This window comes from Phyllostomus hastatus, unplaced genomic scaffold, assembly GCF_019186645.2.
Source record: "Phyllostomus hastatus isolate PE091 unplaced genomic scaffold, TTU_PhHast_1.1 phas_contig_36, whole genome shotgun sequence".
Lineage (NCBI taxonomy): Eukaryota > Metazoa > Chordata > Mammalia > Chiroptera > Phyllostomidae > Phyllostomus > Phyllostomus hastatus.
The window spans coordinates 5,979,577-5,995,364 of record NW_025333862.1 but is presented as its reverse complement, the minus strand read 5'-3'; the positions used below and the strand labels follow the sequence as shown (position 1 = coordinate 5,995,364).

At 39.2% G+C, this 15,788-nt stretch overlaps 1 protein-coding gene across 10 annotated transcripts in view; it reads right to left on the bottom strand.

The window, feature by feature from the left end:
• The window catches only part of SRGAP2 (SLIT-ROBO Rho GTPase activating protein 2), a 243,238-nt gene that overhangs the window by 178,358 nt on the left and 49,092 nt on the right, over positions 1–15,788 (bottom strand). The window lies entirely within an intron of this gene.

The following is a 15,788-nucleotide window of genomic DNA, read 5'->3' as shown; positions in this document are numbered from 1 at the left end:
ACGAAAATCCCCAGACATCCTCTTCGCCGGTCGAAGAGTAAAAACTGACCAGGTGTCGGGAGGAAGAACCTTGCCCAGCCTAGTACACACCATTCGTTCTGCTCCTTCCTGCCAGAAACCATTGTCCCTGGGAGGTGACTACAGCCAAATGTCCTCCGGAGATGCAATGCCTTCTCTTATCCTGCAAGGTCTCAGATCAAAGCTGCCTGCTGGGCTTTGGTATTCCCGAAACACAGAGTTGCAGGAACCTCTAACTATCTGTGTGCAAACTCCCAGATTCTCAAAGATACCAAAAGTGGAGTGAAGGAGTGTGTGGCTGCAAAGATGGAGCAAACAATGACATAAAAGAAAAGGACATCATCTTTCTTGATCATTATTTTCCTTGTTTTGCTTTCCTGTATTTTCCAAATTGTCTATGATAAACATGCTGCTTTTCTGGTTAGAAAAAAGGCAACAAATGCTACTTAAAATGTTTTTAAAATTAGCATGAGCACTATCTGAAATGCTCTGAGGCAGTGTTCAGGGAGTGCCCCACCCCACGGGGGAAGCAGGGAATGGGAAGCTGAAAGAGAGAGAATGAATGTGAGCTGTGTAGCTCACTTACCAGGTGCCATTTTTTTAAAAAGGAGAAAAATGTAGGGGGTGTGGAAAGGGTGGTAATTTCCTATGATTTAGTGTGCACACTTGGAAAAAAATAATTTACAACAGAAGGCACCTGGCAAGTGCGCTACACAGGAGGGTACTCAAAAAAGAGAATCACTGTTTCTGGTTATGTTCTGAGAAGATTTCTACCTAGATGTTTTTACCCCTGAATGGGTCGGGGCTGTAAGATCCTGGGATACAATAGAACCCTAAAGGCTTCTGGTTATTCTAGTGTCTCAAGGTTTGCCTCCTGTTTCAGGAGGGCCAGATCCACTCTTGGCCACTGGGAAGTAGACAAGACAGGAGCACCACTCCGCCTTATGTAAGGAGATCTCAGCTCTCCTATGGCCTCCAAGAAGACCAGGATCTCACAGGTTCTTCACCATGTGAAGAGTCTTATGAGAGAGACTTCTAATGTTAATTTAGTGTTACATGGGCCTGGCCTCAGAGGAAGCGCGCGCCACAGTGAGGGGAGAGAGAGATGCCGGTTTCCAACAGAAACAGCTGTTCCTTTCAGCTCAGGAAAATCTGTTGGCAGAGAACAGTGCAGGAGGTTTTTGTTAGAAAAAAGCAAAAAAGCATATCATAGAAAAAGGGACCAATCCTATTAAGACACAACCAAAGCTCCATGCTTTTTAAGAGAAGGGAACTGAAATCCCGCTTCCTCACGTCTTGTCTGCTGTTACCAAAGTCAGGGTGCTATGGCTCTCCCTAATAAGGGTGCAACCCCGCCTAGTTTGAGGGCTCTCACCAGTCACTGGCCCAGGCCAGTGTCCACTGTGACTGGCTTAGAACCCCGAGTTATAAAAGTTTATTTATGTTCTTCTTTAGGTAAAGGTCTATAGCTGCCCGTGGCAAGACCCTGCTCGGTCAATGGAACCTGGGAACTGAGAAACCCTGAAGAGAAGTTGATTCTTCACTCAAACAGCACCACCACCCACTCCATACCCTGGCGTGCCCAGAAATCTACAGGAGCATTTTTTTCATTGCCACAGTGATTGGGACAGCTACTGGCATTTGGTCTAAAGGGACAGGGATACAATATACCCCAAAGCATCTCTGCTAATAATCATTATGGACAGAATTAGTTTGGTTTTCTTTTAACTTATGTTTTCCTAAACGAATATAACATGCACCTAGGGAGAATACTTTCAGACAATACTAAACAGTCGACATGAGAAGTAAAACTTCTCTGGGCCCTGCCTCAAAGTTCTATACTTCTGAGCAAATACTGCTACTATTCTCTTGCATATCCTTCCAGAAATATTCTATGTGTATACAAGCTTCTGTGTATATGTCCCTCCCTCATTTAAAGAATGGCTGTCCCTCAGGGTTTTGTGTTTTTTTTTGTTTTGTTTTGTTTTTTCATTTATCAGTGTATACTGGAGATTTTCATATCAGTACACATCTACCTACCCCCTTTTCAATGGCTGCATTCTAGTCAACTAGATGGCTGTGCTTTCATTTTTGCAATCAGTCCCCTTTTGATGGTCCCTGCCACTATATTCAAATCTACAGAATGAAGTCTTACAAGCAAATTGATAGGTCAAAGGATATATACTTTTTAAATTCTCTCAGATACTGCACAGCCAACAATGCATTAAGACTGCCTGTGACCCTGTACCCTGAACGTAATGTATTAGCAAATGTTTTTATCTAATATGTAAAAAATGATGACGGACTGCAGTTGGAATTTTATTTGTATTTCTCTATTATGAATGTGATAGGGCATCTTTTCCCTACATTCATATGTTCATAAGTCTTTGTGATTTCTTGTTTCTTTAAATAACAATTTATGCTCTTTGCTCATTTTTTAGTTTGGATTTCTGGCTTTTTTTTCTTTTTTCTATTTGTTGACTGTAAGCACTTTATCTACAAAAGAAATTAACTGTTCGTCATGTGCTATAAACACTTTTCCAGTTCAACTTTTGACTTTGTTTATATTTTTTAACCATGTAGAACATTTAAATTTATCAATCTTTCCTCATATAGCTTCCAAACTTTCTGTCATGCTTAGATTTCATGGTTTTAAATATATATTCTCACTTCCCGTCAAGATGATGGCATAGGTAAACATGGCTCACCTCCTCCCACAACCACATCAAAATTACAACCAAACTATAGACCACCCATCACTCAGAAACATCAGAAACTTAGTTGAATGGAAGTCTGACAACTACAGAATTAAAGAGACCATATCCATACAGACTGGTAAGAGAAGCAGAGACATGGAACAAGCTGGCCCAACATCCATATGTGGTGGATAAAAATTTGGGAGGGATATTGCAGAAGCAAAGCCCCACACCAGGCCCCCCAGCCCAAGGTTCCAGTACCAGAAAGATAAGTCCCCATAATTTCCGGCTGCAAAAACCAGAAGGGATTGAGTCGGTGAAGAAACTTCTGGAGTCCCAAGCAGTTTCTCTTAAAGAACCCAAACATGGACTTATTCAGACTCACACCATCTGAACTCCAGCACTGATGTAGCAGCTTAAAAGGCACCAGTGGCATACAGGGAGGAACTGAAGTATTTAGCATCAGCTGAGCTGGGGGAAAGCTTTCTCACAGAAACAAAGACAGGCAGAAGCCAATGTCACTGTTCTGAACCCTCAACCCACAGAGCCACAGAGCTAGCAGGCAGGTGACATATCTGAGACTCCATCAACCTGGCTAACACTGTTTGTCCCACTCTGAAGATCCTCTGAGACTCATCCCACCCAACTTATGGGCCCACTCAACCTGTTACAGTGACTTTTTCATATGAATGGCTGGTCTGGGCTCATGCTTCGTAACTTCCTAAATCCTCTCAAATAAGCAACAGTCGACCTTGGAGAGCCTCCCAGATCCAGTACCTCTTGCTAAGTGACCCCAGGCCTGGCACTAGCAGCTAGCCTAGATTCACAACTTGGCTTTGTCTGGGAATCTCCAAGCCCAATATAAGTAGCAGCTATCTCAGATTGCTTTATAGCTCAGCCAGAACAACCTGGGTGGCCCCAGGCAGAACACAGGTTGAGGCTGACCTTGGCCTGTACCACCTGGGAAACCCCAGGACCAATGCACCCAATGGACAGCTACAGACCACGTAAGAGCACCACCACCATGGCCCTGCACAGCTGATCCTCCATGGAGGGCGAAGGTTAGTTGTCAGTGGTCACAGCCAGTCCTTGCAGCTGACTGGGTAAATCCCTCCCACCGACCTACCAAGAGTGCTCAAGGCTCAACTACAAGGGGAGGGTGAACTCAGACCACATGAAGGATGCACCTCAAGTAACCAGCTTGGGTGACAGGGGAGGCTATGCCACTGGACCCTCCAGGACACCTACTACATTAAGCCACACTACCAACGCATGGAGTCAAAGCAGCTCTACCTAATACACAGAAACAAACACAGGGAAGCTGCCAAAATGAGGAGACAAAGAAACATGGCCCAAACGAAAAAACAGATCAAAACTCAAAAAAGGAACTAAACAAAACGTAGATAAGCAATTGATCAGATGCAGAGCTCAAAACCGTGATTTTAAGGATGCTTGAGGAACTTAGTCAGGACCTCAATGGCAAGAAAAGGTCCAGTCAGAAATAAAGGATACACTAATTAAAATAAAGAACAATTTACAGGGAAACAACAGTAGATGGATGAAGCCGAGAATCAAATCAATGGTTTGGAACAAGATGGATGCAAATAGGCCCACACCAAGACATACTGCAAATAAAATGCCCAGTGCTAAAGATAAAGAATCTTATAAGCAGTAAGAGAAAAGCAGTTAGTTATGTACAGAGGAGTTCCCATAAGACTGTCAACTGATTTCTCAAAAGCAACTCTGCAGGCCAGAGGGGACTAGCAAGAAACATTCAAAGTCATAGAAAGCAGAGACCTACAACCAAGATTGCTCTACCCAAGCAAAGCCATCATTTAGAATAAAAGGGCAGATAAAGAGCTTCCCAGACAAGAAAAAACTAAAGGAGTTCATCATCATCAAACCATTATTATATGAAACATTGAAGGGACTTATTCAAGAAAAAGAAGATCAAAACTAAGATCAATAAAATGGTAATAAATGCATACCTATCAACAATGGAATCTAAAAAACAAACTAAGCAAACAACAAAATCATCAACACAGAGAATGTTTGATGGCTGCCAGACAAGAGGGGAGTGTTGGGGAATGGGTGAAGAGGTGAAGGGATTAAGAAAAGCAAATAGGTAGTTACAGAATAGCCACAGGTATGTAAGTACAGTATAGGAAATGGAGTAGCCAAAGAACTTACATGCATGACGCATGGACATGAACAATGGTGGGGGAATTGCCTGAGGGAGTGGGGGTGCTGGGTAGAAGGGAACAAAGGGAAGAAACTGGGACAACTGTAATAGTATAATCAATAAAATAGAATTTAAAAAAGTAAAAAATGTATTTTTTTATATTTTCTTTTACTATCTTTACTATATTCATTTTTACATATATATTTTAATCCATCTAAAATTTACTTTCATAGAAAGAGGAAGATAAAAATCCAATTTAAAATTTTCTAAACAACTAACTAGTTGTCTCAAAAGCAGTTACTGAAAAATCCATTTCTCCTCCCCATCCCATCAACTGTAAGTGCCACAGTTTACTCTGTGCTAAGTTCCTGTGTGTATTTAGATCTACTTCTGAACCCCTATCCTGTCTTTGTAGACTCTATTTTTAATACGGAATGGCAAAACCAAATCTAGGGAGCACCCTTGAGGTATCATAAGGAAAAGGAAATGGCCTTCAATAGGCTAGAGACAGTGTTCACATAAACTAGAATCAGAAATTACTCTGTGCAGTGACTCTAAGTTCAATATTCCAAGGGACTTCACCCAATACCTTACCTTTTGCTTGTAGCTTATATTTTTAAATGTAATACTTTTATTAAAATGTAACATACATATAGAAAAGAACACAAATCTTAAGTATTCAGCTTTAAAAATGTTCACAAAATGAACAAAAGCACGCAAATGGCAGCCAGATGGGGAAACAGCGCTCTGGCGCTCCAGGAGGTGGCCCTGTGCAGGCACCACCTGCGCCTGAGGGGTAGCGCAACCCTTCATATGTGTATACAGAGAGTTTGCATTTTATATATAGTATCACACACGTAAAACTTCATATATTATATGTGAGGCATACATTATATATTATGTTACATGTATCATATGAAGTTTAAAAATAGAAAGAATGAGTTTATGTTCATAGTAATCATATAATATCATTGCACTGTATAATTGATATTCACTAAGAAAGTAGAATTAAATGTTCTCACCAAATTAAGATATAAAGTGATGAATATGTTAATTAACTAGATGGGGGGGGCAAATTTTCACAATATATACTTGTACCAGATCACCATGAGGTATACACTTAAATATCTTATTTAATTATACCTCATATAATTATGTCAATTATACTACAATAAAGATGAAAAACAGAATTTTAAAAAATTTAAATAGAATCATATATTCTCATCTTTTGATCAATATTATGATTATGACATTCATCCACACTGCTTCATGTACTTCATCATATATTCTCATTGATATATACAGTAGTATTCCATTATGTAAATATACCAATTCATAATACTTATCCATTCTACTTCTGTCATGCATTTTGGTAGTTGTTTGGGTGTTTAAATAACATACTAAGAACTTTTTTGTATATGTCTTTTAGAACCTTGCCAACTTTAGCCTTTCTAAATTCTTTTGTTTTAGGTATGTCTCTTGTATATGGCAGAATTGTGTTTTGCTTGAGAGCCAATCTGAACATATTTTTATTTTATTTAGGTGAATTTAGCTCATTTATATTTTTTTACATCACTCAGTCTCCATCCCATCATTCTATATTACATTATTTTTACTGTTTCTATTATGCTATAATCACTCCGTAGTCTTTGCTTGTTTTTCCATTTAGGGTGGTATATATTTTTATTCTCATGATTATCTTTATGCTAATACATTTTATAATGCCCATAGCCCTCTTTTTTCCTTACTTACTTAGTCCCCTACTATTTGGCCTGCCAGCTTTTAATGAACACTTTTGATTCCTACCTATTAACTTTGTGACAATCTTACCCTAGTCTCCCCTTTTTTACTAGCCTATCCCTTTTCTCCCCTCATTTGTATTTGCTTTATTTCTATGTCAGAACATATGTAATTTACATACATTATTCTTCTGCTATTATCCCTACCTTTGCTTTTGTTTTAAATCTATCTCAAAATGTATTCCTTGAACACTTTGAAAATACAAATCCTTTTTTTTCCTGCCCCACCCCCACCCCATTGCTGCATTTTGTTTTCATTGAAAATTAGGCTGTCTGTATTTTTGATTATCCACTGAGTGTAATATGCCTTCCTCCATCCCAGTTGCTCTTAAGATTTTTTGTCCTTGTTTCTTAGTTTTACTATGATGTGGCCATGGTGTGGTTTTCCTGACTTGTTCTGCATTGTTCAAAGTGCTTTTTGAATCTGTAGTTTGATATATTTTGTAGTTTTGGGAAATAACTCAACATTATCTCTTTAAATATAGCTTTTATCCTGTCTGTCTTTTTTTTCTGGGCCTTCAATTACTAATGTGTTAGGTATTTTCTATGTGTGATTCCCAGTATCTCAAGTTTCCTTTACAATTTTTTTAATCCTCACCTGAGAACATTTTTTCATTGCTTTTATAGAGAGAGGAAAGGAGAGAGGAAGAAACAGACAGAATCATTGGAGCGAAAGATAAGCGTTGATAGGTGCCTCTTGTACGTGCCCAGACCGGAGATCATATGGGCCTAGAATGGGGATCAAACCTGCAACCTAGGTATGTGACTTGACCGAGAATTGAACTGCAACTTTCAGTTATGAGACGATACTCCAACCAACTGAGCCACACCAGCCAGGGGTCCTTTGCACATTTTTAAAAAGTAACTTTAATCTCTGTTCTTCCTTCTGGATTTTTTCTTCAAATATATCACTAGTTTATTCATTCTTTTTTCAACTGTATGAAACCCAGCCAATAAATTCTAACTTTCATTATGTTTTTTAGCTTTATAACTGTCATTTGATGCAGATTTTAGTTTCCAGATCTCTGTCAAAAGTATTGATCTTATTCTTATTCTTAAACATTATTTTGCAAAGCTACTTTTTAATCACCTCTGACAGCTCTATTATCTGGAGCTCTTGTAGATCTGTTTCTGCTGTCTGTTATTTCTCTTGACTTGAAATCATATTGTCATATCACCTTATCTATCTGGTTGTTTTTGATTGTTTAATGAGCATTTTATACTTCAAAAATTACAGAAATAAGTTAAGCCACATAATATTATCTTTCTCCAAACAGTATTTTTCTTTGCTTCTGAAATATGGCTAAGAAAATTAACCATCCAATCAGGATTCTTAATCCAATCAGGATGTGAGATGGTGTGAGTCTGGGCCTCAACCCCTGGGAGGGCTAGTTAATTTCTAGTTTATGTTTAATTCTAAAATTCAGCTCTTCAGAGTAGCAACCTAAAGCTCAGGAGAGTTACTAAAGCCCATTCTCTTTGGCAAATACTGAATTCAATTTTATACCTCTAGTTCCAAAGGTGTCGGGAAATTCTACCAGTAGGTTTCTAGCCTCTTAGCTGCCTCTTCCAGAACCAGCAGGTGCCCCTAGGAGAAAAGTTGCCCCAGTGCCACTCTCTTGGCCCCCATAATGTTTTGCTGCTCTGTTAGCTCTCCAATGACATCAAAAAGATTTTTTTTTAATTTTGTTCTATTTGTTGGTTTTTCTATGCAGAATTACCTTATCTATGATATTCAGAATTCCAATAAAGAAGTCTGCGAGTAGGAAATGCACAGCTGGTGAAACACCCTGATGATATTATCAAAGGATTCAGGGCTCCATCTATTATTCTTCAGTGAATTACCATAGCACTTTCTATCACAAAATTGCAACTGAACTTCCAGGCATCACATCATATTTCGGGCAATAAAAAGCACAGTCGATGAAAGAAACGGGCCATGTCAACCAGGTATGTGTCCCTTTCCATATATTTTTTAATAAAGAATAATTTTTGTCCTGACCAGGTGGCTCAGTTAATTGGAGCACTGTCCCATACACCAAGAGGTTGAAGGTTTGATTCCTGGTCAGGGCACATACCTAGGATGCAGGTTCGATCCCTGGTTGGGGAACATGCAGGGGAAAACTGATCAATGTTTCTCTCTCTTCTCTCTCTCTCGCTCTCTGAAATCAATAAAAACATATCCTGGGATGAGGATTGAAAAAAATTAAAAATAAATAAGAATTTTTTCCTTTGGGTTCTTTTTACCCTATTCATAATTAGTTACCTTCCCTTTTGTAATCGGCGACTCTGGACAAGTCAGATAACTTCTCTACACCTTAGTTCTGTCAAATGAGTGACTTGCACTAGACGATCTCTAAGCTCCTTTAGCTCCGACACACCTGGATTCTATGAACTCACTTCTCCTCTCATTACTTTTAGAACAGTAGAAATAAATATGAAAATTCATCTATTTAGGAGACAAGAACGAGAGTCTGAAAATACAGAACATCCGTGCTTTATCCTCTGGATAGCAAAACTCTCAATTTAAGTTTATAATAAAATCTAGGTTTAAAAATTAAGTTGGAGAGAAGGAAACATTCACTTTATGACAAATAATTTTGGCAAGTCTTCTGGCAGGTCTTGCCATAATGTTTTCCTAATGCCTTTAAATTATGATTAGATTTACAGTAATTTAATTGGCATGCAACTTTCAAGAACACCCATAAGCTCTTTTTGTTCATGTCCAAGGACTATTATTTTATTATTATTTTTCTGAAACAGACCAACACTCCTTGGCTTACATATCACCAAGTATATCAGACATTCTTTCTTTTTTGGTATTTCTCTAACCATCCTTCTATGACTTGGGAGCAATTTTCTGAATGTTTCGCAAGCCCAAACCAAATCTTCAACTATTAATGAGCATTCATAGGAAACACCTCAAAACTTCCAACTTGACTTTTATATATTTATCTCTTTAAAGGTGGAATGTTGAGAGATTCCATATATTTGGTTAAAAGAAATATGAAAGGATTCTTTATTTTTCTCCACCCTTTCCACATTCCTCATGACCAACACCCCGCCCCCCGCAGAAAGAGGGTATAATTTGCCTACATTATGCCAAATATTTTAGCTTTATTTTCACCATGGAAAAAGCATTAAACTCAGCTGAATTATTCATGAGACCCTAGGTAACATGATCATTATTCTTGGCCTCTACCTCCAATACTTTCAGACTTGCAATTCATCTTAGGGTTTCTGAATGGGTCTAACAAGGGACTTTGCTATACACATCATTAAATTGTTGGCATGTGTCCTGGCATGGAAATTCACACTATATCAACATATCCATATATTTTCAAGGATGTATATCTTCAATGCTAGGTAAGTCTTACTTTTATCTATTTTTCCTATGTCCCTGAAGTTTTACCCAGATGGGATTTTCAGAGCATGTACCAGTATGAGATGACTAAAATAGCCAAGACAGAAAAAAATGTCTGGCCTCCATCTTAGAGATTCTCAATCCACGTCTGAGGATGACCACAAGACTGGTTTTACTGATGAGGGGCAAGCATCACATCACCACGAACCTTTGGACTCCTCTTCATGGCTGTCGCAAAAGCATTTTTCTGAATTTGCACATAGAATTCAGCAGTTCATACTCTCCTAACACTCAATTCTCCTTTTAACTGTCATTCAAACATGCCTCCTCTCCGCTATTCTCAATGCTATGGTTTGCCCTCAAAGGAAGGGGAGAAAAGCAGATAAAGATCTCCTTTCCCCAAGACAACTCCCAAGCACCACTTTTTCCACTTTTCCCCATCAAAGCAGAATAGGTATTGCCTACTCTTATGCCAACACCTCTTACAATATTACAGTCACACTAAGTAAATCATTGCCAGCTGGCAATGGAACCAATGTCCCTCAACAGCCAAACCTGAGCTCTAGCCCTATGCTTCTTTCAGAAAAATTATAACCAGTCTCAAAGCCTTCATTGGAGACATTAATGGAAAATTTAAGGAAATATTTCATCACCATATTTTCTTCCTAAATCATACTAGATAACATTTCTGTTCTACTTCTTCTCAGTGTAAGAGCCAGATTGTTAACAATACTAAACTGGACCAGTGCCTACCAGGCAACCAGATAGCAGGACAGTCTGAATGCTAACGATGGGTGCTCTCTGGGAGGTATTGCACACATAAACAAAACTCAGATTTCATCTCCCAGTTTACCCAGTGGAAAACTGTTCAGTTTCCAAAGATGCAAAGCAAATTAACATCATTCTCAGCTGTAATGTTATTTTGGAGTATACTAGCTACTTAAGTTTGTCACAGTGCTACCAAGTAATACAACACATTTCTCTCTTAGGTTTAGTGTTATTTCTTTTCCAAGGCAAAAGAATCTACTTTGGAAGCACCCAGAATCTTAAGACATACCTGAAACTATTAAAGAATTATCAAGGGTTCTGTGGATTCCCATTTTGTTCTCAGGACCTCCTTACTCTTTGGAGGTTTGTCTATCACATGACCTTGTTTATTTCTTTTCATAGCACTTAACTCAATTTATAATTATCTTTATCCATTTATTTACTTACTTATTATCTTTCTCCTTCATAGAATGTAAGCTCCATGAGAGAGGTTTTGTCTGCCTCGTTCAAACGAACAGTGCCCAGCATAGAGCAAATAATAACTATGTGTTAAATGTCTATCAAAGCAGTGAGGACAGGCTGGGTTCTGGGGAAGTACCAAACATCCCCTAAAAAAATATCAGTGGCTCAACACAACAGAAGCTCATTTCTTGTTTATTGTGTCCAACATGAGACAGGAGGGGAAATCTGTCTATCATTGTATTCCAAGGACTTAGACTGACAGGTTCAACCTGGGCACAAACTGGCACATCACCGAGGCAGGAAAAAAGAGCACTGCATTGCCTCAGACTGGCAACTGCTTTGGCCCAGAAGTGCCACGTATGGTGACATTTTGCTAGCCAGAGCAACTCACAGGGCTACACCTAACTTCAAAGAGAAGGAGAGAAGTGGATATAGGTGAGGACTGGAAGCCTATACAGAATTAAACAGGAAATCTAGAATCATGCTGGTATATGGGGTTTCATTTGGTCCATTCGTCTGTGTCTGGGCAAGGCAGCATGTAAAAGAAGGTAACAGGTACTACCAGGTGTACTAAAGAATCAGACTAACAACAGACATCACATACATCACACCAGAAAGCTTCCCAAAATCAACGATATTACCAGAAGAGCCTTTACAAAAAGAAAATACATCTTAATGGTCCAATCAAGAGGAAACATCTATATTCATTATATTGCTTACCTTAGGAACTAAATTATTAAGGCGCACTAGGTACCCATGCTCTTTATATCTGAAACCTTCTTGGGGTCTGATAACCAACTATAGGAAAATGTATGACAATCTGATTACAAAAAAACCTCAATGAAATCCCATTCATACTTTTTTTTTTAACACATGTGAACAAACAGCACAATCTAGCAGCAGTACTTAGGTCCACTGTGACACACTCCCATTAATTACCATGGAAGGCCCGCACAAAGTTCTGATATGTGTACAGAAGTTTCTCTAGACCCTATCTCTTGGTATTTCCTGCTGATATAGAGCAGGATTTCATTCCTGCTAGATGGGCCTTTTTCTTTTTTAATCTCCACCAGTCAGTCTCTTACAGTGAGATAACCTCCAGTCACAATTCTCCCTTCAAATGAATTCCCAAGTTGCCATGGTAACTAACACCTTCCTCCAAACTGTCAATATGTTTCCCAATCGTAAAGGCAGCTCTCTTGATTTACCACCAGAAGTACCACTCTCCTTGTGCAAGAGAAAACACTTTCCTAACCTTAAATGTATAAATGAGTCCCTCTAGAAGACTGCTAATAATAGTAGCAGCTACCACATAATAGAGCTTACTTTGTATCCATTATCTCATTTAATCATGTTTCTAAAAACTCTGCACAGTAGAGATTATTCTCCTTATTTTACAGATTAAAATAATTATAAATCTGAGGTTATATGCCTTGGCCAGAGGGCAGACCCAGGATTTGAACACAAAATTCTCTGACCATACTGTCTCTGAAGCATCCTTCCTGGGCACAGCCCTTTTTCCAATTCTTACCTGTCTTGTTCTCTCCACCCATCCCTGCTCCTTTTTCCAACAGGGCTTTCTATATTTCAAGAAAATTTAAGTTGCTTTAATATTAAGACAACATTACTCCAAATTCAATGACATGTTAAAGTATGCTGATGCTGATCAAAAATTTAGGAAGGGAAGACTGCATTCTTGCAGTGCTTCTCTCCTGTGCTCCAGGGCCTTTAGCTGGGATAAAGGTGCAAGATGTTAAGGCATCCACAATGTGACCAGATGCCAGGGAATGTCCATAGGGGTAGAAGTGCAGCCAAGTCTCCTGGATCTGCTTCCTTTGGCCCCTTAGAAAGCCCCTCCTCCCATGTGACCCACATCCTTACTATTCTCACCTAAATATACATCCAGGGACACACAAAGCAAGCACTGTACTTACTTCTTAGCTGATCCATTCCCTCCTCCCCTGTGCCCAAACACACTGGTAGACTGTGTTAGCCTTGTAAATAAGAGCGGAACCCTTACCATCCCACAGTTAGTTACTTTTCCAGTCTGCCTTTTTTAAACCACTTACCTGGCAGAAACTGTTATACCCCTGGCCAGCAACTATTTGTAAAACTGGTCTGCCTCCCTATTTTTATACCAAAGAAACTAATTCTTGAGTACAAAGGGGAGTATTCTAAGTAAGACAATTAGTAAGTCACCTAGACTTTCCACCCACTCCACAGAGACACACAAACAAGAGAATTAACTCAATTTGTTGCCTATAATAAACAGGACACTCTACCCACCACAGAACCCCAGAGGTTGGTACAGAATAACTCATTCCAGTAGTAATGGCTACAATGGCCCAGTTCCCTATTTTATAAAGCTATGGGCTCACATTCAAAAGGTGCACCTCCCCCACTCCATATTCCCTTGCATACTTCTGCATATCAATCCATTAAGGATCTGAGGTGTAATTTATCTTATTCACTATTATCCTGTTAAATTGCTCTACAGCTGCTGAAGCAGTAATTGCAGTGATCAGTGATTCATCAGACTTCTTGAGCAAAGGGCCTTAAGTAGGTTTCATTATTAAAATTCTAAAGGTTTTATTATTAAAATAAACCTGAGATAGAGGAGTATGCCTCCATGGGGCAGTCATACTAATGATTCTTGAATTATGAAGGGATGTTGGTCCCATCATCAATGTTTCACTCATGAATATCACTAATTGGGATTTATCAACCAATAAAACCAACCAGCATTCTAAAAATGAAGAATAATAATCTCATTTTAAGTAGCATATCCAGTGCTAGGTAAGCCTTTAAAAAAAACTGCCTTTGTTCACTGAGGTGTTGCCTGTAATAGCAAATACTGGAAACTGTCTCTCAGGTGTCTGTAAGGGCTGGTTCAATGAACTAGGAGGCAGCTGGCCATGTGGTAGAACACTATACAGCTCTGATAAAAGAATGAGGAAGCTTTCCCTGTACTAACATGGAAAGATCCCCAGGACATACTGTTAAAGACAAAAAGCAAGTTACAGAACAGGTTATATAATATGCTGCCTTTTGTATAAATGCAAGAGAATATCATATATTCATATTTGCTTGTATTTACATAAATATACTAGACAGAGTTTTGAGAGACTACTGAAGGGCAAATAGTAAGGGCAGGGGGTCTTTGAGGTGGACCAAAACTGGAATGGAAGTAATACTTCTCTCTATATATATATATTTCAAAATAATATTTCATATTTTAAAACTACCTTTTCATCTCTACTTCATTTGGTGGTGGGGGTTGGGGGGACTCTGTTTCATCCACTTCTGAGCAGGCTTCAGACTTCCAACTTCAGCCTGCTAGAAGTCACTAACCTCAGGACAGTAATGATTTGGGTCAGAAAAGTGGCAAGATTACCTGTCTCTTTAGGGAAGGAAAAACTGATAAAACATGAGGTCCCATAAAATTTGAACATGATATTTAAGACTGGGTTAATGCAGTCTTCAAAAACTGTGTAAAAAGCAGAAATATGAGGTGTGAGACTTTACTAAAAATGGGCAGGAGGGTTTGGAGAACAGGGTAGAGACTGGCCCTCCTTCCCTTTTCCCCTTCTCAATTTTGGTTTTATTATCGGGTTTTCACAAAGCACTTTTGTGACAAGGGGAGATTTACAGCCAAGTCTATGATTACAGCTATCTTAAGGCCACTTTCAACACAGTGCTTTTTCATAAATCACTTCTGTGTTTCCCTTTCCCTAGAAAAGAAGAAAGAAGAGAAGGAGAGGAGCAACTTGGGGGTTTATCTAGCTTCGTAGGTTAAGAGAATTGGCACCAAAATGAATAAAATTAAGCCGACTATCTAACCCTAATATCAGAGAGTCCTTGCACCAACAAAATCCAGGGACGACGAAAACCTTCCTACCAATCCATACTCTCCACCAGATAATTGCAGACATGAATAGACTGCAGAGTTCAAAGGCAACAAGTGCTCCAGTGTTAGCAAGGAATCTGGGAAGGAAGAGCCCCCAGAGTTGCCCCAGTCACCCCACTTAAGTGACTAAGAGATTGACATCCAGGACAGTGGGCAAGGAAAGGCTCATCAGAATCTATCAGTCTCCAAACTACACAAATTTTGTAGTCATAAGACAACTGGACTAATTGACACAAACTGTCCAAAAAGTTCATTTGACTTTGCTTCCTGCCTGGATCCAAATCTCTGTAAGTGCCATATGAGATTTAGCCCTACCCTCCTTTCCTTGGGAGGGTCTGTGTTAGCTGATGACTTTAAAGTTTCTGGTACCACCAGTCCAGCCTCATGCCGCTAAATTTCAGATCTATCTTTAATCTACCTTTTAGACATCTCCACCTGGATGTCCAGGGTGCTCCATGCACAAAGAATCTCTACTTGCATATCCTAAGTGTCCCACGTTCACAGACATCTCTTTCGGGATGACCTGAGTGTCCCAAATCCAAAAACATCTCTACCTGGATGTCCTGGATATCCCATGTCCAAAGATGTCCCA